General features: G+C 37.8%; 2 pseudogenes across 2 annotated transcripts; both read right to left on the bottom strand.

The window, feature by feature from the left end:
* Positions 1–348: 348 nt before the first annotated feature.
* On the bottom strand, positions 349–8,155 carry LOC109128657 (putative wall-associated receptor kinase-like 16 pseudogene; annotated as a pseudogene). The gene is made up of 2 exons (XR_015580966.1): positions 7,427–8,155; positions 349–514 (listed from the first exon to the last, which is right to left on the bottom strand). The product of XR_015580966.1 is annotated as a putative wall-associated receptor kinase-like 16 pseudogene (transcript).
* Positions 8,156–8,434: 279 nt separating this feature from the next.
* LOC104740821 (wall-associated receptor kinase 3 pseudogene) lies at positions 8,435–9,758 on the bottom strand (annotated as a pseudogene). The gene is made up of 3 exons (XR_015580782.1): positions 8,826–9,758; positions 8,613–8,719; positions 8,435–8,521 (listed from the first exon to the last, which is right to left on the bottom strand). The product of XR_015580782.1 is annotated as a wall-associated receptor kinase 3 pseudogene (transcript).
* Between the last annotated feature and the right edge of the window lie 10,446 nt (positions 9,759–20,204).

Here is a 20,204-nt window from a genome sequence, read left to right as displayed (position 1 = left end):
TTTTATTACGAGTTGTTTCTTTAATTCAATTCCCAGCTATGACATCCCTTTTAGTTATTGATGAGTAACGAAACACATGATGAGTCAAGCTGTTGATCAAATATCAAGTTCGAACCAATTGACTCATTTTTTTTTTTTGAGTTTACCAAGCAACACACAAGGATCATATTTGAGAATGATCATCATACTTACTACGTACTTTAAATTATAGTATTTCTTCGTGAGTTGTTTTTTTCTTTCTTTTTTGGTTTGTAAGCACAATTATATATATCAATGTCATATGGGGAATCCCATTCACGAACACTACATTTTCTGATACCGAATTAACTAATGGTTAAGCATATAGCATTTTAGGGAAATTATGAAGATATAATTTATGATCTACAAGGATTTCTCACGCTTAAATATTCTTGCACAAAACAAAAAATAAAAGAAAAAAGAGATAAGCATTATTCAAAAACAAAAGACATGCATGTGATTTTTTATCAGCGGCCAGCTTCAATGTCAAACCTTGCTACATTTTAGCGCAAAAATCGAACTCAGAAAAGATGCGAATTATATTTAAATTAACGAAATCAGAAACAAATTACAACAACATAATATAAAGCATAAAATAAATCACGGAGGCAAGATATGATATCTCTTTCCTTAATTCAATAAATCGGCCATAAGTGCTTTCAGACAATCACGATTTATGAACCCCAGAATACAACCGATCACGAACTATTACAGTAGCACACCAGTAATAGAACTCAAGCGAACAGATCTACGTTATACTCTCGAGACTACTAAACTAAGAACTTACTTGAACTAAGTAAGGGAGAGGGAGAGAGAGATCTTCAGAGGAAGGAGTGCTTATGTTTTTGTGTGTGAAAAATAATGAGAGGTTGTGCCTCTATATATAGTGGAAGGAGGGAGGTCTCAAGAAAATATTCACTGAATATTCTCGCAGTGCTGCCCAAGTTGCTTGGAGTTCACACCAAGTCTTTCCAAAAAATTAAATGAGCCTACAACAGTCTCAAGAGCCAAAAAGCCCAAAAGCCCAAAAGCTCAAGACACCACAGCCCACGTCCACGACCAGCCCGGCCCGCCCCGCGTCCGTGCCTGGCCCATCCCGCGTCCGTGCCTGGCCCGTCCCGCGTCCGTGCTTGGCCCAGCCCGGTTCGGTTCGGTTCGCATGTGGGAATCTTCCCTCTTCCATCTACACACTTTTGAAACTAGAAGAGTGTGAAACTATATATATATATATATATGAGTGAAAAATCAGTCATATTTCCGATGTGGGATATTTCCCAAAACATCCCAAGTAGCTTACTTCACACTCTTATTTCTCATTCAAATCAACTCAGTTTTGGACGTATGAGTATACCATCTTGTAGTACTCGTTACCAGATTTCCATTGCACTATCAACCCAACAATTTCGATCAGCCATTTGGCCGGAAAGTCGCCGGAAAGTCACTGTCCCAAAACCTGCAATTTTCTAAAAATTCAGTTCCAACAATCCCCCACATGAATAGAAATAAGTCTAAACATATGATGACATAACTAACTCTATAGACTAACACTACTAGCTAGACTAGACAGACCTTCGAGAGTATATGCGAAAACTAATTGTATCTGAGTTGGTGGTGTTTTTCAACCTTGAACCGACTCATTGTTATACCTGTCGAGTTTACTCGGCCAGATGGTGAACATGATGTCTTGAACCATCCGGATTTGTATGTAAACTTAGACAGCAGGCATAACACAACTTCGTTTCTCGTAGAACGAGGTTCTCTATTGTGTTCATTGTGGCCTTGAACATGCCTGGTTAATCATGAGTGAACTTGGAGAGTATAGCCTCATATATTCTCCTAGAAACGGCCCCATTTCACACTCACAAGGTGATTTTAATAGCTGCTTGTATTTAAAGAAATATCTTGTAATTATTTCAAATATTTTACAAAGCTACATTTCAAATCATTAAAAGCATATGCTTAACCTCTAACATACAAGAAGCACTTTACATCATGGGGTCTCCACTCTGAGTAGGTGGGGTTACCATCAAACCTCCTCTTAAGTTGTAGGCTTTAAACCCATTCCTCTTGATGATTTTATAACTTGATCTCTCGCCAAACCTTTTGAAAATGGATCCGCTAGGTTTTCTTTCTTATGGATGTAATCAATCGTAACTACACCTGTTGAGATAAGTTGTCTAACAGTTTCATGTCTCCGTCTGATGTGACGAGATTTGCCATTGTAATGGGTATTCCTTGCCCTTCCCAAAGCCGATTCACTATCACAATGTACACGTATTGCAGGCACAGGATTCCCCCACATCGGGATGTCTTCCAAGAAATTACGAAGTGATTCATCTTCCGACATAGCTATCTCCAAAGCTATGAATTCAGATTCCATAGTTGATTTAGCTGCCAGAGTTTGTTTGGAAGATTTCCAGGACACTGCTGCACCTCCAAGTGTAAAAACGTATCCACTCATGGATTTGGAGTTTCTCGAGTCTACGATCCAGTTGGCATCACTGTAACCTTCCAAAACTCTGGGTTCTCTACCATAGTGCAAGCCGTGATCTTTGGTATAATGTAGATAGTCCAAAACTTTAGTTATAGCCATCCAATGCTTATGTCAAGGATTACTTGTGTAGCGAATAAGTACATTGACAGAGTGCGCTAAATCCGGTCTTGTACAATTTGTCAAGTACATTAGACTGCCAATTACCCTTGCATACTCCACATGTTGCACAGGTTCACCAGAATTTTTGGTGAAGTGAATTTGAGGATCCTCTAGAGTTTTGCAGTCCCATTTGAGTAGTGCTTGAATCGATCAAGCACTTTTTCAGCATAGTGGGTTTGAGACAAGATAAGGCCCTCATCAGTTCTGATGATTTTTATGCCCAAAATTACATCTGCTAAACCCAAGTCCTTCATGTCAAAATGTCTTTTCAGCATGTTTTTTGTTTGAGTTATGATGTCTTTGTTGTTGTCGATGATGAGCATATCATCTACATATAAGCATAACAAAATATATCCTGATGGAGTAGTTTTGTAATATATGCATTTGTCATATTCATTAATGCGAAAACCATTAGAAATCATCATATTGTCAAACTTCTCATGCCACTGCTTAGGAGCCTATTTGAGTCCATATAATGACTTCACAAGTTTACACACTTTGTGTTCTTGTCCTGGAATAACAAATCCCTCAGGTTTTTTCATGTAGATTTCCTCCTCTAAATCTCCATGGAAAAAGCAGTTTTTACATCCATTTGATGGATTTCAAGATTTCTCAAGGCTGCAATACCTATGAGCATCCTGATCGAAGATAGTCTTGTTACCGGTGAATAGGTATCAAAGAAATCTAAACCTTCTTTTTGCCGAAATCCTTGCACTACAAGCATAGCCTTGTACCGCTCAATATCGCCATTGGGTTTTTGTTTTATCGTAATAATCTATTTACACCCTAAAGGCTTAACTCCTTGTGGTAGATCTGCCATCTCATATGTATGATGTTGCATGATAGAGTCTATTTCAGTTTTGACTTCTTCCTTCCAATAAGGTGTATCAGGTGTAGACATAGCTTCTGCGTATGTTCTAGGTAGATTTTTAACTAGAAATGCCATCATCAGAAAATCATCACCAAATGATTTACTTTTGCGAGGTCGTTTGCTCCGTCTAGGTTCCAGTTCTGTTTCTACAGAAGTAGTACTCAAAGTATTGCCAACTTCCAAAGTCGCTGCATCTCGTTATTCACGAGTCCGTTTTTGAGTTTTCCTACAGGGGAAAATGTCTTCAAAAAATGAAGCATTTCTTGACTCCATAACTGTATTCACATGGATATCTGAAATATCTGATTTATGAACCAGAAATCGATATGCACTACTGTTATGTGCATATCCGATGAATATATAGTCTATGGTCTTTGACCCAATTGTGACCTTTTTAGGAGGTGGTACAACCACTTTTGCTAGGCACCCCCACACTTTGAGGTATTTGTACGAAGGTATTGTACCTTTCCAAAGCTCATATGGTGACTTGCCAGTAACCTTATGCGGTATCCTGTTGAGGATGTAATTACTGGTAAGCAATGCTTCCCCCCACATGTTCTGGGCTAACCCAGATTCCTGCAACAACGCATTCATCATCTCTTTCAGAGTTCGATTCTTTCGTTCCGCTACTCCATTAGATTCTGGCGAGTAGGGAGTTGTTGTCTGATGTATAATGCTTTTTTCTCTGCAAAATGCATTGAACGGCTCATTATATTCTCCTCCTCTATCACTTCGAACTACTTTTATAGTTTTCTGAAGCTGATTTTCCACTTCGAGGGTGAATTCTTTAAATTTTTCCAGTGCTCCATCTTTGTTATGCAAGAGATATACATAGCAATATCTAGTGCAATCATCAATGAAGGTAACAAAGTATTTCTTACCACCTCTAGTTTGCACATACTTTAAATCACATAAGTCTGTGTGAATTAAGTATAGAGGTTCAATTGTTCTTTCAACTCGTGGTGAGGGATTTTTAGTGAGTTTGGCTTGTACGCACACTTCACATTTTTCTTGGTTAGTTTTGAATTTTGGAATCAAATTCAAGTTTTGCATTTTTTGCATTGTTTTGTAATTGACATGTCCTAAACGTTCATGCCAAGTAGTAAACGACTCAACCAAGTAAGCAATAGGGTTTTCTTTCATTTCAGCAACAGAAGCAGAAGCTACAATTTTCGGATGGACTGTCGTTACAGACATCTTGATCAGTCCACCCTTAACAAAACCCTTTCCCAAATACATCCCATTTTTCTCAAGAACTAACTTATCAGCCTCAAAATTGATGGAAAAACCATGCTTGCTTAGCACGGTTCCAGATATGAGATTCTTCCGCATGTCAGGTATGTGCTTCACGTTCTGCAAGGTGAGCTCACGATCAGAAGTTAGCTTCAGAACCACTTTGCCCTTACCTTCAATCTTGGACACCGCCGTGTTGCCCATGAAAAGCTGCTCGTTTGACTTGTTCTTCTCGTAGGTGGTGAACATGGTCCGATCAGTACATATATGTGTGGTAGCCCTAGTGTCATAGAACCACTCTACTGGATTCCAGATATCAACCTAGTTACATTCCGTAACCACTGCAACCATGTCTTCTTCAGTTAGGTTTGCTTGCAACTTGAGATCTTTGGCTTTGCTTTTGCACACTTCAGCCTTGTGTCCAATCTTACCACAATGATGACACTTTCCTTTGAACTTCCTCTCAAAGTTTGCTCTTCTTGAAGTTTGGTCCAGATGACACCTTCAACGGTTTGTGAGGAATAGAGATCCCTTTACCCTTGCCTTTCAGCTTGACCTTATGCTCAGCTACATGAACATCATGCCCCTGGTTTTGAGCGTCCGAATGAGCTCCACGATTGTTGTCCTCAACTCTCAACCGACGGATGAGATCATCAAGAGACATTGCCTTACGCTTGAAGTTAAGGTAATGCTTGAAATTCGACCAGCCTGGTGGTAGCTTCTCGATCAAGCAATTCGTCTTGAAGACATTGCAGATCGACATCCCTTCCAACTCGATCTCCTGAAAGATGCGTTGAAGAGCCTCCACTTGTTCCATAATTGGTTTGGAATCCACCATCTTGAAGTTCAGGAACTTCGTAGTTGAGTATTTCTGCATCCCAGACTCATCAGTCTTGTACTTGGTCTCCAAAGCTAGCCACAATGCTTTTGAAGTCTTGTACATACTGTAGAGGTCATACAGATCATTGACCAAACGGTTCAGAATCTGACCTTTGCAACAATAGTCTCCTTGAGCCCAGCTATCCATGCTTCCAACCACATACACGTCAATGTCACCTTATGGAAGCGTTGGTGGATCCTCTGTGAGGTACCTTTCCATGTTCATGCTGGCCAAGTAGTAGCGCATCTTGTTTTGCCACGTTTTGAACCCAGCTTCGCCATCAAACTTATCTGGCATCATCCCTTGGGAAGCCGAAGGTGATTTCAGCGCACGTTTTCTATACCTGAATCGGTAAGCTTCGTGTTTTCAAGTTCTTTAGCAAGGCGTAAAGCCAACTCCGCAGGAGTTTCAACAGGGGTTGCAGGAACCCTAGCACCATCAACGTTGTTGGTGTTGTCTCCAGACATTTTTCTCTGTTTCACAATAAACAGAACAGATCTGATTAATATATTAATCAAATAATTCAAGTAATGAAATTACACTGAATTGGTTTTGCAAACTCGCTTAACAAGCGTTCGCAGAAACTTGTTTCACAAACTCACTCAATTAAGAGCGTTCGTGGAAACCAGAGAGTATAGAAGAAAGAATTAAAGTAAAAGCGTTCTTCAAAAACTTTCCGCGTAAGCACCGAAAGATGAAAGCAGAAATAGTTTTTCAGAAGATTTTGAAATCGTTTTTAAAATAAAAAAAAATCAAAAAATTATCAATCCGTTTAAAGCGATAATCAGAAAGCGGATTTATTGAATTAAGACTGTTAGGAGTGCAAAAATCGAATTGAGAAAAGATGCGAATTATATTTAAATTAACGAAATCAGAAACGAATTACAACAGCATAATATAAAGCATAAAATAAATCACGGAGGCAAGATATGATATCTCTTTCCTTAATTCAATAAATCGGCCGTAAGTGCTTTCGGACAATCACGATTTATGAATCCCAGGATACAACCGATCACGAACTATTACAGTAGCACACCAGTAATAGAACTCAAGCGAACAGATCTACGTTATACTCTCGAGACTACTAAACTAAGAACTTACTTGAACTAAGTAAGGGAGAGGGAGAGAGAGATCTTCAGAGGAAGGAGTGCTTATGTTTTTGTGTGTGAAAAATAATGAGAGGTTGTGCCTCTATATATAGTGGAAGGAGGGAGGTCTCAAGAAAATTTTCACTGAATATTCTCGGAGTGCTGCCCAAGTTTCTTGGAGTTCACACCAAGTCTTTCCAAAAAAATAAAGGAGCCTACAACAGTCTCAAGGGCCAAAAAGCCCAAAAGCCCAAAAGCCCAAGAGACCACAGCCCACAACTAGCCCAGCCCGCCCCGCATCCGTGCCTGGCCCGTCCCGCGTCCGTGCTTGGCCCAGCCCGGTTCGGTTTGGTTCGCGTGTGGGAATCTTCTCTCTTCCATCTACACCCTTTTGAAACTAGCAGAGTGTGAAACTATATATATGAGTGAAAAATAAGTCATATTTCCGATGTGGGATATTTCCCAAACCATCCCAAGTAGCTTACTTCACACTCTTATTTCTCATTCAAATCAACTCCTTTTTGGACGTATGAATATACCACCTTGTAGTACTCGTTACCAGCTTTCCATTGCACTATCAACCCAACAATTCCGATCAGCCATTTGGCCGGAAGGTCGCCGGAAAGTCACTGTCCCAAAACCTGCAATTTTCTGAAACTTCTTTCTGAAAATTCAGTTCCAACACATTCTTGATGCTGTCATAACCACGGCTACTGGTATCGCCTTGTGCAGACAAGATGTGACCACTAATCAACTGTTCATTCTCCTCAGTATACTGATTCGACCACTTATGTTTTGGTTGTTTTGACTGTCAAGGCCTCTAAGCTCCGCAGCTACTTCTTTCATCCTTGGCCTTTCCTCTCCCATCAGTCTTGTACATTCAACAGAAATTCTTGCAGCTTTCTTGATCTCCTCCCTCTGATTATCCTCCTTCACCACTTTCCCATCAATTACCTCATGCAACCTATTCTCTTTCGTGGCAGAAGCAAAGTAACTCACCAGATGTTTTGACTGCTGTGGCCGATCAAAGCATATTGCCTTTTGACCTGAGATCAGTTCCATGAGGACTACCCCGAAGCTATAAACATCGCTTTTTTCGTTCAGCAACCCTGTGGTGTAGTACTCTGGGTCTAAGTAACCTAGAGTGCCTTGCACCATAGTTGTGAGCTGCTCTTTATCCATCGGTATCAGCCTTGAAGCACCAAAGTCAGCTACTTTTGCAGTTAAGTTTTCATCCAGTAGGATATTGGCAGTCTTGATATCTCTGTGGATGATCAAAAAGAGTCCCACTGGGAATGAACTCATAGACTAACAATGGAACTTCAGTCTCTAAACAACACCCCAAGAGCTTTACCACGTTCCTATGGTTGATTTGTGAAAGCACGAGCACTTCGTTGATGAACTGCTCTACTTGGCTACTGTCTCCAATCCGAGCTTTCTTTATAGCAACGATGGAGTTGTCCGGTAATATACCTTTGTATACTGTTCCTTGGGCTCCCTGACCCAGGAACCTGCTCTCTTCATAACCATTGGTTGCTTCCTTCATGCCTTCCTCGGTAAAGATTTTGACATCAACTTTTGATGACCCTGCTATTGACATTCGATGTATCAACATGCCGCCGCCATTTTGCTCGAAGAATTGTTGTCGGAGCTCAGTGTTTTTCCGGTGCTTCGTTGTCTGTTGTATACAGCTAACGGCAATCAGGAGGAACAAGAAGCCGATGGTGGTTCCTAATCACATCATAGATGATTTGAGCGAGTTGATTAAAAGAAAGAATCTAGAACCAACCAATGAAGAAAGCTTAATTAATTACCAAGTAAAATTTGAGCAGCTCATAGTGGAGTTCATAGTGGCGGTTAAGTCGTAACCAGATGGGCACTTGCAATAGAAGCCTCCACCATCCTTGAGTCTACAGGTTTTGGGATCGGCACAATTAATTTATGGATACTGCTATTAGTAGTACACTCGTTGATGTCTGGTCCAAGGAAACCAAGCGCAAGATGCAACAAGACATGTATGTATGAGGAAAACAATTAACACAAAAAAAAAGAAGAAAGAAATATATTAATACCAATTAGTACCTTGACAACCGTTTGGAAGATATGGATTCCCATCAAAATCTTCTAAGCATTTGCAGATGTAACCCTTTCCACGAGTAGAATCAATACATTCACTATTCTCACGGCATATGCTTGTGTTTCCAGCTTGCTTGCATGTCTTGTTTCCAATAGACCAATCCAGTGACACAGGGAAACTCGTGAGATTCCGGAGGTTCTTCAGATCTTTTGAAGAACTGTAGTTAAACTGACCATATTCAACGAGAAAAGCGTAGGTGCAAGGATTAAACTGATATACAGAAGTTTTAAATTGACCTTCGGAAGCATTAAATTGGTTCACGAAACGATCTGAGCCATATTGGAATATATTGGTATCCGACCGGACAGAGACGTCTGTTTTGCAGCAACCTACACCATTACATTCTCCATTTTCCTCCGGAAGTGCATTGCATAATGACAGGCATCCAGTTGAGTAATTTTTCTTGCCAAAAGTGCTCAGAAGTGCCAAAGCGTTACAGCCTACTAAATAAAACTTGTTGTTGGCCGAGAGAGAGAAACTACCACGCAGCCGATACCCGATGAGAGTTTCATTAGTACTATTCCTCTGCTCGTCGTTGCAAAGTGAAGATCGGTTAAAGATAAAACTAAGCTGGCTACTGTGGTTAAAAGTTTTCACTTCATTTTTGTTGCCTATGTAGAGATTCTGTTTCTCGTCGCAGGTGAGACTAAAACTGTCATCCCCCGGATAGTAACAACCTGAAGAAATGCCAAAAGGGTAGTCGATTGTGATGTTGCCACATTTAGTTTGGCAATCCTTGCGAGGTTGATGTTGCCCCTTCACCAGCTGCTGCGTATATGCAAAGAAGAAAATAGCAACCAAGAACACACCCTCCTGCAACTTCATCTTCTACCTTATTCTCTCTCTTTTTTTCTTTCTTTTCTCTCTAAATGTGTTTCTCTTTTGAGGTTTCTCTCATCGCCACCTTATTGGCTTCTTATAGCTAGGAAACAAACACTTGTTTTGACATGTGCTCTTGATTCGTTTTCACTGACTCGTTGAATTTCAGATATCTTCCATACTAAAATTCAACATTGACCATGTCATTGTGATGCCAGAACAACATTTAAAGTATACAACTCCAAATTCCCATGTTATATCATCTCCCAACGTCTAAGTCTGCTTCCATTTTCCGGCAGTTGAATTTTTTTTTTTGCATGACTTTAAGACCACACGATGATTGGTGCTTACAACTTTACAAGTAATCTTACAAATGTGAAGAAAAGCAAAGATTCAGAGTTGAGACTACACACGTTCAAAAAATTTAAATATGTCAACTTCAAACTTATAATTTATTTTCTCTTTTCTTTGCGTGGAGGATTTTGAGTTTATAAATGTCAACAAGTTCTTGAAGCGTTTGAATAGTTCTTGCCCTATATTTGTCGCTGGCTTACTCTTCAAGAGGATCTCTATTAGAAATTTCCATGCAAATCCACCACTTTCACCAAATGAAAACAAGAGTTATTTCCAAGAAACTGCGAGAAAATCTTGAGCAAAAACATTCTTTAATTTGACAGACCAGACATAGAAAATTTCAAGGGATTGTTTTGTAGAGGTAACTCTGTCAATTTACTATATACAAATACAATCTTTGACAGACCGGCTATTTCATGTTTCTCCGATGATTATGGCTCATTTTGATTGGCTCGCTCGTCAAGTCGTCACTAATATGAAAGCTATTGTTTTTTAATTTTTTGTTAAGAACCATCGTTTACTAAAAGATCATATATCTAACAAAAAAAAAAATTGATGATTACAAAAGGGATCTCATTACAAAACCAGAGCAATCTTAGAATTGCAGCACGAATGATAAATTTAATTTAGAAAATGCAATATTAGAATTGTATGTAGAGTAACAAAGCAATATATGAGTCAAGGCTCTCATCATCAAATAGGTAGTTTGAAGCAAATGAGCCTTTTGGAGTTACGTACATACCACGCAACATACAAATATCAATTGAGGCGGGAAGGCCTAATAATATTTTAAATATTGGGTTCAAGAAGGTTTGTGGCTTCTTCCTTTAATTTTCCCAGGTGAAGTTAATGTTGTAGCTTAAGGACTTCAACTTACATTTTTGCAATACGTGGCCTTTCCTCTCTTGTACACTCAACAACAACTCTGGCCACTTCTGTGGATCTCTCTTTCATTATTGCAGACATGTTCCCACTTCCCCAGAAATTGCAGGAATCTCCAATACTACAATCACTACACGAAAACCTGCAGATTAGGACTACCATTTGTGACTGAATTTTTAGTCGCAAACTTTTGTGACCGTTAAGCGACATATTTGCGACGGACTAACGACACCAAATTACATTTGCAACATCGTTGCTATTATGCGACTGTTTTGGAACAATGTATCGACAATAAAGAGTTAGTTGCAAAATAATCACAATTGATGACGAATTAAAGACTGAAGATTTAGTCGGCAACACGAGTCGCAAAACTGTCTTAAAAGCACGACGTATTTGCCACTTCTAGTTTGCTTTAACATTTATAGTCACAGATCAGTCGATAAATGATGTCGGTAATAAACGTGGTAAATATGAAATTTTTGCGTTTGTACTGAACATTTGCGACCTTTATTTTGTCTCTATTAGGTTGTTCAAGAGTAGTAAACAAGTCGTAGTTTGCGACTCTTTTTTTGTAGTCGCAAATGCATCGCAAGGAAGTCGGTCAGTGATGTCGGCAAAAAACGTCGTAAATGTTGAAGTTTGCTTTTGTACTGAACTTTTGTGACAAAATAGTCGTAATTTGCGACCGTTTCACTGGTAGTATCAAAGGAGTCGCAATGTTTATACTATATAAGGCATCACTCTCACCATTCCATTCATATCGCTCTCATTAGTGTTTAAGTACAAAGACTGACAGGAAAAAAAAAGTCAGAAAAAAAAAAGGAGTTTATTTTTAGAGGAGAAGAAAAGAAAAAAGAAAAAAGAGTTTTTTTTGTAGAGGGAAAGAAAAAAAAAAGTGATTTTTAAAAAAAGTGGTGGAAAAACTATGTGGAATTCATCTCGAGAGTGGATATATAATCGGATCGACGGAAGAACAAATAATATCTCTAAAGAATTTTTGGCGGGGTGGAGGAGTTCATGAATTTCGCAAACAGCTAGCCTTTAGCACAAAACAGTAGAGATAGGTTTTACTGTCCTTGCGTAAAATGTCATAACGATGTTATTTTGCATGGTACGACAATATCTAATCATTTGCATAGTAAATGATTTATGCCAAATTATTATGTATGGTCTGAACAAGGAGAAGATTATAATGTGCTAGGGTAGGAACCAGTAGTCATTATCCTAATACAGGTTATACTAGTACTGGTAGTCAACCTGGTAGTCAACTTGGTAGTCAACCAATAGGATTTGAGGGAAATGTGTATGCTGAGATTGTGAATGATGCATTTCATGGTACCACGCCTTTTAATGAGTATCATGAATATGAAAGTGGATATGATAATGTTCAAGAAGAACCTACTCAAGAGGCGAAACGGTTCTACGACATGTTAGATGCTGCAAATACTCCACTTTATGATGGATGTCATGAAGGTCATTTGCAACTATTGTTGGCGTCTAGGTTCATGAACATCAAGGTAGACAATAATTTGTCTGAGGCATGCATGGACGATTAGGCTGAATTGTTTACGGAGGTTTTACCAGAGGGTAATCAAGCTACTCGTTCATACTACGAGACAAAGACTTTAGTGCGAAAGATAGGATTGCCATACCATACAATTAATGTATGTATAGAGAATTGTATGCTCCTCTCGAAAGAAGATGGGAATTTGGATCATTGCAAGTTTTGTGGAAATCCAAGGTACAAAAATAGTGAGGGAAGAACTAGAATACCCTTCAGTCGTATGTGGTATCTACCTATTGCTGATAGATTGAAGAGGATGTACCAATCTGAGAAGACCGCATCATCAATGAGATGGCATGCTGAGCATGATTCAGAAGATGGAGTAATGTGTCATCCATCTGATGCGCCAGAATGGAAGAATTTCCAACATTTACATCCCAGATTTGCACAAGAAAAACGAAACGTTTACCTTGGGTTATGTACAGATGGTTTTAATCCGTTTGGGATGTCCAAAAATCATTCTTTGTGGCCTGTGATCTTAACTCCATACAACCTACCTCCAGATATGTGCATGAACATCAAGTATTTATTTCTTATGATTCTGAACTCTGGACCAAACCACCCACGAGCCAGCCTTGATGTTTTCCTCCAACCATTAATCGATGAGTTAAAGGAGTTATGGTATAATGGGGTTGAGGCTTATGATATCTCACTAAATGAAAATTTCAACATGAAAGCTATTTTTATGTGGACAATAAGCGATTTTTCAGCGTACGGTATGTTGCCGGGATGAACTACACATGGAAGATTAGCATGTCCAATTTGTATGGATGACACTGGTGCTTTTCAATTACCAGCTGGGAGGAAAACATGTTGGTTTGACTGTCATAGGAGATTTCTTCCTACAAGTCATCCAATGCGGAAGAATAAAAAGGACTTTTTGAAGGGAAAAGATTCGTTGAATGTCTATCCACCTGCATCTCTGACTAGTCAAGCTATATATGAGCGTATAAGGAAAGCCAAAGCACCTAAAACATCTGTCTGCGGTGGGAATGGACACGAAAAGAAAGTTAAAGGCTACGGAAGATGGCATAATTGGCATAAAGAAAGCATATTATGGCAGTTACCGTACTGGGTCGATCTGAATTTAAGGCACAACCTGGATTTGATGCACATCGAGAAGAATGTCTTTGATAACTTGATGTACACTGCTATGAATGTAATTCGCCACGAAGAAGGTGAAGTACCTGTATATCCGATACCAGTACCAGATATATTCACTCAAGTGGGTCGTCCATGCGGTAAATGTAGTGAATTTTGGTTAACTGAAAAATATTACAAATGCGCACATGCATATGTTCTGCACAATTGTGCCTATTTCCAGCCACATGAGAGGTATTTGCAATTCACCAAAATTAATTATAACCATATATTCTTAGGTAAATTTTAATATATCTACTTTATGTTGACAAAACACAGATTGTTGGAGGCGCAAATTCGATATGAATATCCAGGACTATCTGATGAAGATGTGAGGTCGAAAAGAGATGAAGATTTTCATGAATGGATTAAGCAATATGTATGGATGACTATCCACCTATCTACTATATAAACATGATAAATATTGTCTTTTAAAATTTTGTTTACTAATATTACACATGTGCGTGCTGGTTTTGAAACTTTTCCTCCATGGGTCCATGAAGTCGTGGACGGTCCTGAAAATAAAGTCAAGTCATGGCCAATATATTTAAAAGAGGTTATTTGTTTCACACCAAAGCTCACGGTCTCACTAAAAAAACAATGAATTATGGGGTATGTGTCCGAGGACAAACTTATTCTGATGCATCTGACGAGGACGATTTTTACGGGACCGTTAAAAATATCATAGAGCTTACGTATCCAAGATTTTTGAATTTACGGATCACACTTTTCTATTGTGAATGGTATGACCCTACTCGAATACGCGATGGAGGCATTGTTGATGTGTTGTCATCAATGAGATACCAACATTATGAACCATTTATATTAGGTATTGTTCTATTTAAAATAAATATTTATATTTGTATATATATATATATATACACATCTAATTGGAGACTTCTTTTTGACGTGTAGGTTCTCAAGCTGATCAAGTTTGTTATCTTTCATATCCTCACACTAAACGACCTCGAAAATTTTGGCTCAACCTTGTAAAAGTTAATCCAAGGCATGCTGTACAAAGAAATTTAAAAGAAAATGAGGTTGTTATATTGCAGCAAACAGTTGATGATGGAATGACAAATACAATAGAGGAGATCATAATTGACAGTTTCGTAGATGGTAATCATCCTAATGAAGAAATTGATTTTGAGATCAACGACGCTGATCTAGAAGAATTTCTTGGTAACTACTCGTCGTCGTCTTCAGATGAGGATGAAGATGATGAAAATGAAAATGAGGAATACGATTAATTTTCATGTTTAAAATTTGTGTTTTTGTAATTTTATTACAATCTTAGACACTTGTGTTATTGTAATATAAGAGTTATGTTTTCTACTTGTTTTCTCTACTTATTAGTCACAAAAGAGTCGTAAACTACCACTACTTTGCGACTACGGTGTGACTAATATCTGAAGTTGTGATTGAATTGCTTCTCTTTAGCGACTGATTTAAATTAATTTAAGAATTTTTCAAATATGAATACAAAACATGTAACCTTATACATTTCTATTTATATCTGACGTATATTATTTACCAAATTTGTAAAACAAAATCAATAAAACACCAAATTTTACAATTATGTTCATATCCACCAAAACATTACATGTGTTTTAGAAAGGAAGAGTAGTTAAGGTTCTATATCTTTACAAAACACTTACAACTTATTTTGTTTGATGTTTTGTTAAACTTAAACTCTTAAATTAGAGTTTACATGATCAAAGAGTCCTATCCAATATGTTTTTGGTGATAAAATCCTAAATAAATTTATACTCATATTTCAGAGTCACAAATAAGTCACACTTTGAGACTCTAGTGTGACTGAATGTAATATTTGCGATTGTTTAGCCACTCTGTTTAATTTTTTAAAATTGTTCTGTTCAGTCACAAAATAGTTTTTAAGTACCACTACTTTGTTACGTTTTACCGACTCATTGAAAATTTCCCCAAAATTATCTGTGAAATAATTAGCGGTAATAATTTCCCCCCACATTAAAAAATTCCCCCCCCCCCCAACAAATTAAACCCGAAATTATACTCTTAATAATATCCCCAAACCCTTTCTCTCTGTTTGTTGGGGACCAAACTCTAGAATACCCTTGCAATCAAAAGTTTATTCATCAATACCCTTTTGTGGTCTAAATACCCTTTGACAAAGGGTTGACCAACATATCTCATTTTTACCCTTAACCCAAACCCATTTTTATTTAATAAATCAAAAAATTTTAAAAAGAAAAATATGTGGACCCCATCAATTTTTCTCCACCGATCGGGTTCCTTCTCTCTCCCCTCTCTCTCCTCTCTCTCTCCCGATTTCGTCCTCGCTCCCCCCACTGTTGCTCCTCTCCTCCTTCCAATCGATACAAATCGAGTCCACAGAAATCGATTTGATTCCAAACGAAAGCAAAAGATTGGGATTGAAGCAAACAACAAAGCAAAGCAAAAGATTCAGGTGATATTCTTACATTTATTTACCAATGCAATTAGGGTTCTTGTGTTGTTGAGGTTCATCCTAAAGCAATTAGGGTATATACCTTGAATGCTCATTCAATTTATTCTCATTTGTATTAGTGTCGAAATGGGTCGCATACTAAGTGGATTCTAACACTTCATTCGAACTGAATCGTAAAAATATTCCGAAATAAATAGTGATTTTGTGGAGTCGATGTAGTACAACTGGTAGACTAGGTATAACTGATACGGGTACAATCGCTAGCTAGTATTTGGTACAACTGGTAATAGTTTGGTACAACTTAGACGGGTACAACTAGCACAAGTTTGGTACAACTTGGTAATACTATTTACACGACAGAGGTTCCAATGTGAGTTTTTTATTTTATTTCAGGCACAATGAATAATAATCGTCGGATAATCATCGTTTTTGATTACGGGGGATATTATGCAACAAGGGAAAATGAACTAAGATGGATTTCAAGAGAAAAAGTTCATCAATCTCTTAGAATGGAGACATCTATTGAAGAGGTCAGTTATTCTGCATTGGTTCAGAAAATATGCAGAAAGGCAAAGGTTGATGAAACTATGACTGAGCTAAAATTGAGTTACGTTCCCGAATCAGTGCATCCTAAGAGACCGATACACATACGTGATGATGATGATCTGATGTGTTATTTGTAAATGAATCCAGATCAATTCCAAGTTTTGCATGTGGAAGTCGTGAATGATGTTGAAATAAATCAGGGGGATGAGCAAAGTCGAGGAACTGTACGTTGTTCACTTAATGTCAAGACGCATACGTGCTTGAGGTCAGATACAAGTACAATGAGGAGAAAAAGGAGAGGCACACCATTGGATGGAGCAGTGGGCATTGGGGTATTCGAGGACGATATATCCAGTTCCTATCATGTCTATGTGGATGGTCCGTGACGATGTACGTGCTAAGATTGTTCTTCCTAATTTTTATGTCACAAAAAGAGGAAGAAAACCAACAAAAAGGATTCCATCAGCCGGAGAACATGGACGCAGGAAGAAGAAGAAAAATTTGAGTAGGAGCTGGTTTGATAGTGAGGGTTCTCGGACTTAGTTTCTTATTTGGAGAACTTAGTAAAACTTATTTTTCCCTCGGTACAACTATTGTCATTTGTGTGTGTTTGTTTTTTATGGATTATCTTGATAGACATGTTTGCTTATCTTTAAGGGAAAACTTATTTCAGTTAAATTGTGATTATTTTCCTTAGGTTAGTTGCCAAAAATAATTATATTATTATTTATAATTAAAAATTGTAATTAAAATTTTATAATTAAAAATTGATAATTAAAAAAAAACAAAATAACTATATTATTATTTATAAATTTTCAAATAAAAATAAATATGACAATTATATAAATAATTAACAACAAAAATATTAAATATACATAACTAATTGAAAGAAAGAATTGTCATAACAATTTTCATCATATTCAAGGTTTATCATGAAACACCTTATACTTTAAGGGTTACTTTGTCGTTGTAAACCACATATAATTACAAAAGTTTAGAAAATTATGTTTTCAAACATATGATCGCATGAACATGTGTAAATGTATCTCAATTAACCATAAACCATGTGTGCAACTAAAATTATTGGGTTTTGACATGGTATAACTAATTACAATAAAAAATTCGGAATTGTACAACTTGTCAAGATCGGTACAATTTGAAAACTTGGAACAACTAGTGCATTTTGGCGGCTACACATGTGTAAATTGGCGGCTACACATGTGTAAATTGGCGGCTACACGTGTTTAAATTGGCGACTACACGTGTTTTTTATGTGTCAAACAAAATTTCAATTTTTGAAAAATTAAATTGGAGCGAATTATCTAGGGCTTCCAATCGATTTGCGATTTTGGGGGGTCCAAAAAAAAATCATTCCTCTCCCCTCTCCCTCTCTCTTGCGATTTCTGGGTCCAAAAACAAAAACAAAATTTCCTCTCTCTGGGTTTTCTGGGTTTTCGATTTCTGGGTTTACTGGGTTTTCGGGAGTTTTCGATTTCTAGGTTTTCTGGGTTTTCGATTTCTGGATTTTCGATTCCTCTCTCTGGGTTTTCGATTTCTGGGTTTTTGCGATTTCTGGGTCATCTCAAATCTTGAAATCTAATATAGACAGCTGAAGATGGATAGGAGCAGAGATATGAAGAAAATTAAGAAAATATGTTTTCTCGTTTTTTTTGGATGTTTTCTTGTGGTATGTCTCGGAAGATGGTACGACTAAGTAGAACTTTTTCTTGGAAGATGGTACAACTACGTAGTACTTTGTAATAGTACAACTAAGTAAAACTTGTTCTTTGTAATGGTACAACTAAGGATCGTTTGTGTGGTTCCATTTGCCGATTGCCGGTAATTTGTCTTGTTCTTGTGTGTTATTTTGTCTGCTTAAACACACAACATAAATTTTGATGCAAACTGAGTGTTGTACTTAAAAACATAGTTGTACTTACTTTAACATTCCAACCAAGTTGTACCTAAAAACATAGAGTTGTACTTAAAAAAGAGAGTTGTACTTAAAAAAAGAGAGTTGTACCTAGTTAAACATTCCGAGTACTTAAACAAAAACCATAAAAACAACCAAAGAGTTCACATACTGACTCATAAAGGTTCACATGCTCCTTACTTTTTTGAGTTTTTCTGCCTTGTTATAATAGGAGTCCTTACGACAACGGAAGGTCCCGTCCCCTTCTTACGCCGTGCGAAGCAACAACATCCACATACCTATCAACTTATGATTCAAATCCTTAGGCATATGGAAGAAATGCTTGAACTGTGGGTGCCCTAAGAACCAATCTAACTCCTCTTCTTTAAGATGACCGCCTAATAAGTTTACCGTCTCTGAAATAAAACACTTTCCAGACATCTTGAAAGGCTTCGTATACTGGGAGTAATCGAAGTACATATTCAGAGGTTGCATTACGTCGCATTCATCCTCAGATCCCTGCAAGACACATATCTAGTTATACCAAGTTTTTCTAAGTTATACTTTTTCTAAGTTTTCCTAAGTTATACAGTTATACTTTTTAGAACGAATTCTTATTTGAACGGTTATACAATATAGAGAAGATACATACCGATGAATCCTTATCATTTGACTTCTCAATTGAGTTCGTCTTATCGGAATCACGTTCAGATTCATCCCCACGATTTCCTTCTTCTTCGAGATCTGCTGGGGGATTCAATTTTTCCATATAGCTTGGGTTCTTTGTACGAACCATTACGACTCTTGCACACAAAAAAACAACTGATTTCAACTTCCACTTCACTCCAATTCATGAAAGAAATCGACGAAATCCCAAAATTGAAAACCAAATTACCGATTTTGAAAAACAAATAACCCAAATTCGAGAAACACCAACCGATTTCAACTTACCCAGAATCGAGTTATCTTTAGTTGCACTTGAGGGAGAAGAATAATTAAGCGGGATTTGATCGAGGGAGAGGGGATTTCGTGAATGAAGGAATTCGAAAAGTTGGTTGTTAAAAAGGAGATCCGATTTTAAGTGGATTGTCCGAATTTTGTGAGTTTAGGTAGGTATAAGGTGGTTGGATCTGCATATAACAAAAGGATATTAGGATTTTTTGTCTTTAACCACATTTTTAACTAAAAAAAATATATATATATGTTTGTTATTATCGAAGGATATGAGAATAGAAGTTCGATTGCAAGGTATATTAGATTTTAGTCCTAGATTTCCCCAAACCCTAAAATCTCTCTTCTCGATTTCCAATTCATATCTCTCTTCTCTTTGATTTCGCTTAAACCTTCTTTTTCTCTAATAATTTCTGAGGTCTTCTCCGATGAAATCCGGTGGTGGTCGTGGTTCTAAATCCGGTGGTGGTCGTGGTGCTAGATCTGGCGGTGTTGGTAGATCTGCCGGCGGTTTGAGACCAACCAGAGATATTGCTTCGTCGTCTCAGTCCTCTAACCCTTCCTCCAACAACGAGACTTCTACACACTCCCAACATTCTCATCACTCGCTTCCATCTCAGTATATGCCGGCACCGATGCAGCAGTATTCTTGACAACCTTCTCCTCAGCCACAACACCGAGGCTTTCAACAACAGCTCCACTCCCAG

This window comes from Camelina sativa, chromosome 14 (assembly GCF_030686135.1).
Source record: "Camelina sativa cultivar CO46 ecotype springtype chromosome 14, ASM3068613v1".
Classification (NCBI taxonomy): domain Eukaryota; kingdom Viridiplantae; phylum Streptophyta; class Magnoliopsida; order Brassicales; family Brassicaceae; genus Camelina; species Camelina sativa.
This window is presented reverse-complemented; position numbering and strand designations above follow the sequence as displayed.